The sequence below is a fragment of the Triturus cristatus genome, chromosome 7 (assembly GCF_964204655.1).
Source record: "Triturus cristatus chromosome 7, aTriCri1.1, whole genome shotgun sequence".
NCBI classification, from domain to species: domain Eukaryota; kingdom Metazoa; phylum Chordata; class Amphibia; order Caudata; family Salamandridae; genus Triturus; species Triturus cristatus.
The window spans coordinates 1,232,603,046-1,232,610,682 of record NC_140590.1 but is presented as its reverse complement, the minus strand read 5'-3'; positions in this window follow the sequence as shown (position 1 = coordinate 1,232,610,682).

Here is a 7,637-nt window from a genome sequence, read left to right as displayed (position 1 = left end):
CATACAGAGCAGCCATGTTGTCCATGCTGTTGCATTTTGGGATTGCTTAAATGCACTGTTGAAAATTACCACCTGCTTTCTATCAGTGTTAATTACCGACTCTTATTTACCGATTTTGAAGGATTTCTTAATTACCGACTTTACATACATAACATTTTTCAGTATTACCACTTCATATTTACCACTTCATATTTACCGAATCGGAAAATATGTATTCGGTAAATTTGAAGCGGTATTTTTGAAGTCGGTAAATTTGAATCGGTATTTACCGATTCATATTTACCGAATATGTGTTTTTGGCCTCCTACATCTCAACTATCTAAATACCGGTCGGTAACGTCTGTTTTACCGAATTTCGGCCATTACCGACCGGTATTTGGCTACCTATATATGGCCCTTAGTTATGATACAGGAAGGTCCTCAGCCACTAACAGCAATTACGACAGCCGGACTACATGTTGCTTTTGCAACATGGTTGGAACAATGAATGCGTCTTAACCATGCATTTCCTTACCACGCATGTTGTTACAACAACATGCCTTAGGTAAAGTGGCACTGGACTTTAAAGTCTAGGGCTTTCCCTACTGTTGCGCGGACTGGGGTTGGAATAGTAAATTATACTGTTCCAAACCCCAGCGCTTTCCCTAAGGCAAGTTGTTATAAAGACTTGCGTGGTAAAGGAATGCGTGGTTAAGACACATTTGTTGTTCCAACCATGTTGTAAAGGAATGCGTGGTTTAGGTATGTGTGGTTGTGTCATACAACCCTGAAAGTATTACACATAAAGTGATCTTTTTATGTGTTATCACTCAACATCTGGAAACCGACGTGCTCTTTGTGTTACTTGTCTTCACCTGTCACTGTCATGTGCAATTGGTGATTTTCTATCTTAACAAGGTATTTTTTTCAGACCTTTTTAGATCGTACCTGAGACAGAGCATGCTCTGTCACTTGTGAGACATTTGTTAGCTTACAGTGGGCTTAGAGCCCGCCCACTGCTTTCCATTGGTTGACTTCATTATCACTCTCATTTCTTTATTTCTCTTCGATCAGCAATTGCCGTCTTCACTTTCTGTCTGTGTGTTTGTCCCTTCCCTGGAGAATGGCGCAGCAGTCACGCCGCTGGCGCGCCTAAGGCAAGCCCATCTGCACCCGTCCGTGCCTAGACCGCGCCCAGCGCCAGACCCCCTGGCCCCGCGAGCACCACGACGCCAGATGCCGCTACGATGCCTACACCCTCCATGCACTCATCGCCAGCCGATCCTCCACCTGCTTCCAGGCCACCCCGAAGCTCACCCATGGACCCTTCACCTGCCGGAAATGCAATTACACCTACCTGCACACAGCTGCATGTCCTGGCCGCCCCACCAAAGTGGACCACAACCACCTCAGATGCATACTGCTCAGCACCCGCTCCATCCACAGGCACGCCGTCGAACTCTGGGACCTACTCGACTCATCCTCCCCGGACGTCACTTTCCTGATGGAAACCTGGTTGAATGACTCATCGGCACCCAACGTTGCCATAGCCATCCCGGATGGCTACAAGATCACCCACAGGGACCGCACCAACAGACCGGGAGGAGGAATCGCCATCGTCCACAGAAACACCCTCAGGATCTCGACCAGCACCGAGGACACCATCAGCTCCGCTGAACACCTGCACTTCTAGATCTACATCGATCCCAAAACCACCTTCAGAGGAACCCTCATGTACAGGACCCCGGCCACAGTTCATCGACTCCATCACAGACGCTGTCAGCACGCACGCCCTGGTCTCCACAGGCTACATCCTCCTCGGAGACCTGAACTTCCACCTCGAGAACACCAACGACAGCAGCTCCACCACACTACTGGACAACCTCGCCAACCTCGGCCTCAAATAGCTCGTCACGACACCCACCCACTCCGCCAGACACACGCTTTACCCCATTTTCTCCGCCAGCAGCCGCGTCTCCATCAGCCACACTACCGAACTCCCCTGGACCGACCACCGCTGCATCCACTTCTCCTTCAAGAAAACCACTGCACTGCCACCAGCAAAGAATCCCCCACCGCAGCTGGAACAAGGTCACCGAAGACCAGCTCATCACCACCCTCGCCCAAAACCCACCCACCGACCATACCGACGCCGGCACAGCCGCCCGCAACCTCAAGCAATGGATTGAGGACTGCGGCAACACCCTTGCCCCAATGAAGAAACCCACAAACAGACGAACCAACAGAAGAGCAATCTGGTTCACCGCCGACCTCAAGACATCCAAGCAGACCTGCCGAAGGCCAGAGAAGAAATGCAGCTGCGAGCAAACACCAGACAACCATGCAGCCCTCAAGAACGCCAGCCACACACACCACCAACTCATTCGAACGGCCAAAATGACCTCCTTCAAGGAACGCATCGACAACAGCACACGCAACAGCAAAGAGCTCTTCAGCATCGCGAGAGAACTCACCAACCCCAGCCCCAGCTCTGACGACATCCCGCCGTCACAAGACCTCTGCGACTCCCTAACTACCTTCTTCCACCGCAAGATCGCAGACATCCACAACAGCTTCAACACCCAGACCCCGCCGACAGACACCGACATCCCAGACTCACCGACCCCCAGTCACACCGGGCGCCTGATCTCCTGGAACCCCGTCAATGTCGAAGACACCGTCAAAACCATGAACACCATCCGCTCCGGGTCACCCTCAGACCCCTGCCCCCACCACATCTTCAACTAAGCGAGCTCCATCATCGCACCCCAACTCCGTAAGATCTTCAACAGCTCATTCGAGACCGCAACCTTCCTGGAAAGCTGGAAACACGCAGAGATCAACGCCCTACTCAAGAAACCCAAGGCAAACCCAAAGGACCTCAAGAACTTCCGGCCCATCTCCCTGCTCCCATTCCCGGCGAAGGTCATCGAGAAGATCGTCAGCAGACAACTAACACAATTCCTCGAAGAGAACAACACCCTAGCATCGTCCCAATCCGGATTCTGCAGCAACCATAGCACCAAAACTGCTCTCATTGCCGCCACCGACGACATCTGGGCTCTGCTGGACAGCGGCGAAACTACGGCCCTCGTCCTCCTGGACCTCTCGGCCCCTTCAACACTGTCTGTGACCCAACAAGTCAACGCCGTCTCCTCCTCCTGCTTCAACACCCTCCGTATGCTTCGCAAAATCTACAAATGGATCCCCACCGAAACCAGAAGGACGGTCAAACAGGCCCTTGTCACCAGCTGGCTGGACTACGGCAACGCCCTCTACGCAGGAACCACGGCCAAACTCCAGAAGAGACTCCAACACATACAAAACGCCTCAGCAAGCCTCATCCTTGACATCCCCCGCCACAGCCACATCACCGCCCACCTGAAGGACCTGCACTGGCTACCCGTCAACAAGAGGATCACCTTGAAGCTCCTCACCCATGCTCACAAAGCACTCCACAACGCGGGACCAGCATACCTCACCAAGCGACTCACCTTCTACACCTCCAATCGCCAGCTCCGTTCCTCTGGCCTCGCCCTTGCCACCGTTCCACCGATCAACCACCGGCGGCAGAACCTTCTCCCACCTCGCCGCCAAGACATGGAACACCCTTCCCATTCACTTACGACAGACCCAGGACCTACTGACCTTCAGGAGACTCCTCAAGACCTGGCTGTATGATCAATAGCTGCCTACCCGCCCTCCCCCAGCGCCTTGAGACCCTCACGTGTGAGTAGCGCACTTTACAAATATTTTGATTGATTGATTGATTGAAGTACTTGTGTCCTTCCAATGCTTGCACTTTCGGAGCACTTCCTTTTTTAGTTGTAGCACTCTGTAAGAGTTCTTGTGTCCGCAGGGCATCTCAATTATGTGTTTCTACTTCTGTTCCATGTCGTTGCCTGCCCCTCTGACTCTCCTGTTTCACTTTGTATGTCGTGTGTGTCCTTTCAAACCTCTCCATGTTGTTGCTTGCCCCTACACAACCATCCCTGTCTGTTGTTGCTTGCTACTTCCCACCCTCACTGTGTTGTTACTTGCCTCCACACCATTCTGCCCATCTCCATGTTGTTACTTCCCCCCTCACACCCTGTTCATCTCGTTGCAGGCTCCCTTCCATCCCACTGTGTCCCATTGCTTGCTACCTTCCATCCCATCCTGCATAGTTGGTTGACCTTCCGACCAATCCCACGTTGTTGCTTATCCCGCCCTACCCTTCTATTTGACCTTTCGACCTCACGCCCCATCCTGCATTGCTGCTTGCCCCTCCAACCTGCCTGCACGACCTATTGGCTATGTCAATATTTTTAGCTATGTTGCACTGCAGCACAGCTGCTGTGCAGCATGGCATAAAGTTGAACAAATAATGTGCCAAGACATGGCTTGGATCGCATAATAGCACTTTTTTTTTACTGCTGGTCGGAGGGTGGGTGGGCAGCATCTACACCCTCTATATTGCATGCCCTCCCTTCCTCTAAGATGCCTCCTGCCTGCTCTCCCACCAGCAATTTAAAAAAAGCACCATGACGCAGACAATTCTTCTTCTATAAAATTTCAGCCATGCTGCACGCAGCCACACTACTGTGCAACATGGCTAAAAACACTGACAAGGCCAATAGCTTGCGTAGGCAAGACCTATTGTCTTTGCCAAAGCATGTTATAAATCTAGTTTGCTTTCTTAAAATCTGTAGGATGCATGTCCCAGCTGCTCCTAGGTAATTCAAGCCCTGTTCAATCCACCCTCTCACCCCCTCTCATCTACAGAGTTTTTGATACCAATAGTGAATAAGCTTTGGCAATACCAATACGTCTCACCCCCAAATGAAAGTGCTTCTGATGTCAGTGGTGAGTATATGCACTTAATAATTCCTCTTAGATGCACTCTTTCACTCTTCTAAAAATAAGTAACATAATTAAAAAGGAGAAAGAAAAGCAAGGGCCCATAAAAGGAGACAATTGCGAAGTAAAGGGCACACTGGCAGTCATTAGATGATGAGCACGTTATCAGGTGAAATGCTGTTACTCACAGGCCAATGGATCCAAAGGATGAAGAGAGCTGACCAATTGCCCCATGTTGTTTGCTGTCATAGACAGAGGTAGCATGTGATGACACTCTAACAGACCAACTGCAGAATAGGGCTTATCTAAAGCCCTATATGTATGTACACATGAATATGTATTGTTAAAGAATGTATTTCTTTATAAGAGCCTGGCAGACAACCAAACATATAAGTAAGAAATGTATAGCAAGATGTAATTAAAATGTGCCAACAGTACTAGGTATATCAATAACCGCAACTAATAGCTGTAATTTATGTGTAAATCAGAAACAGGGCAAATATAATTTAATCCAAAAAAATATATATCAATTTATTTATGTTCATCAATCTTTTTTTTACTGTGCAAATATATATCATCATCTTTTTTGGTTTATCTATTAAAGTCATTTCATTGTTTTTCTTTCAAAAAGTGACAAGAATATATATACAGTGCTAAATATTTACACAATTACATCACTTTTATACAAACAATATATTGCAAAAAATTCATAACTCAATAAAATGATCTGTTCTAATGAAATTGATAATGCGGTCGATGTATGGTCGATCAAAGCAATGCGGAAGATGGAGACTACGTGCGTTTCGGCAAAACTGCCTTCATCAGGGGACCGTCTATTGCAATATAGCTAAGTGGGACATAAAACAACATAAATAAATGATTACGCCTATATAATATATATATATATATACCTAGAGTGTGGTCAACAATTAAATTCTTAATTTTATATGTTTATACATACTAATGGCCAATTTCAATATTAAAGAAAAAAATCACAGTTATGTTGACTATAATGCATTTCATAGATGATATTGTGTATTTTTTAGGGGTTTAGCAATGAGTATTACAATGCAAATCTTCCATTGCCTGGGTTTGTCAAAGAGGGTTCCCAACATCATAACACTGCAATACTAAAGTAATCTGCGAAATTCCAAGTAACAAAATACCAGTGGCGGCTGGTGACATTTGAAAGTGGTGAGGTTTAAACATTGGGCATGATTTTTATATAGCAAGCGATGTGAACAAGTTCAATGGACAAACCTGGGGTCCACGGGGAGTCCCTCTCCTGAGAAAGAAATGACAAAAAGATTGGCAAATTGTGAATTTTAAAGCAAATGAATGTAGCAATAAAGCAAGGCTTATTAAGCAGTGGGAACGTAAATTCTTGAAATATTAAACACATTAAAAAGTGCCCCATATCTTCTTGCATTAATTTGTTCAACAGTTACTGTAATGTGTAAATTGTTCTGAATGACAACTTTAGCCCTTTAAAATGGATGCTTGCCAGTGTCTTGCACTGCACGCAGCATTGAATTTGGGAAAATATGCTCTAACCAGACTTCGAGAAGCACCCACAGATGCTAGCTGTAACCAGTCATATAGAAATATGTGCAGACAGGTCTTTAAGTGAGATGAAAAAAGTGGGTGCTCTCTATAAAAGAACATGTCAAATACATTTCTGTGATTCCTATTGTGTGCCACCAGACCAGTATTTGGTTTTTCTCTGAGATGTAATTTTATCCAGAGAAATGGCACAGCAACTGAAAAATGCCTAAAGCCTGTCAGTATGATTGGCTTTGTCACTGGGTGTTAGCTGTTTAAGATAAATGAGTAATAACAAGTTCTTATAAATAATTAACATTGGAAATGTTTACATTCTGAAATAGTGAGTCTGTGAACTAAATAGCATTGAGGCCTGTGGAAGGGGTTTTGGCTTTCAATTATGTGTGCTTTATGTTAAATATGTATCCTCTTTATTTCTGCATATCTTGTCCATCTGCACATCTTCAAGCCCTTCTTCTTCCTCTTCAGCATCCTCTTTTCACTCTTCCCAGAATGCACTTCCTCGCATCTCTGTCACTTCACCGCCCCCCAACCTGCACTGCACTCCCTCAAATGTAAGCACTTTAATTTCTCTTCCTTATGCCTTGCACATATTTTGACATCTGTGTACCCCCTTCACACACATATACACAGAATTTCAGATGCAAATGGAATACACAAACATTGTTCTTTGTGCTCTGCAGAGAGGCCAACCCACTGACGGGCACTTTGTTTGGCTTTAGCATCAGCGCCTGAGCGCTCAATCAAGGCCCCTCATAAACACCTGGCATGGCTACATCTTCAAAATATGCACAGACAAAAATACAGATAAACAACAACATTATAAAATAGCTAAGTCTTGTGGAATGCAAGATTACGTAAAGCATGTAAAATAAGAGAGGAACTGAATCGCTGAAATGCATTCACTTGACGTTTTTAACATTCATTGTTTGCAAGTAATCCATGTTTTTGGGCGCGAGCAATGTGCAGCAAAATCCTGGGGTGTCACAGTGTGAGAGGTTGGCGTGATGAGGGGTCTCGGCACAATATAGAGAACACAGCATTAGTTTGCAAACACTTACCATTACCGATACCAAGGTACCGGATCACACTTGAGTGCATCCACTCTCTCGTATGATGGAAGGGTGGGATCTACGTCTTTGAATGATGACACACAGGGATGAAATCTCTGACACCCGAAACCGTGACACTTAATGCGCTACTGGCCTACAGTGTACATACAACCCTAGACCACAATGGCAATGAAGGGCCTTAAA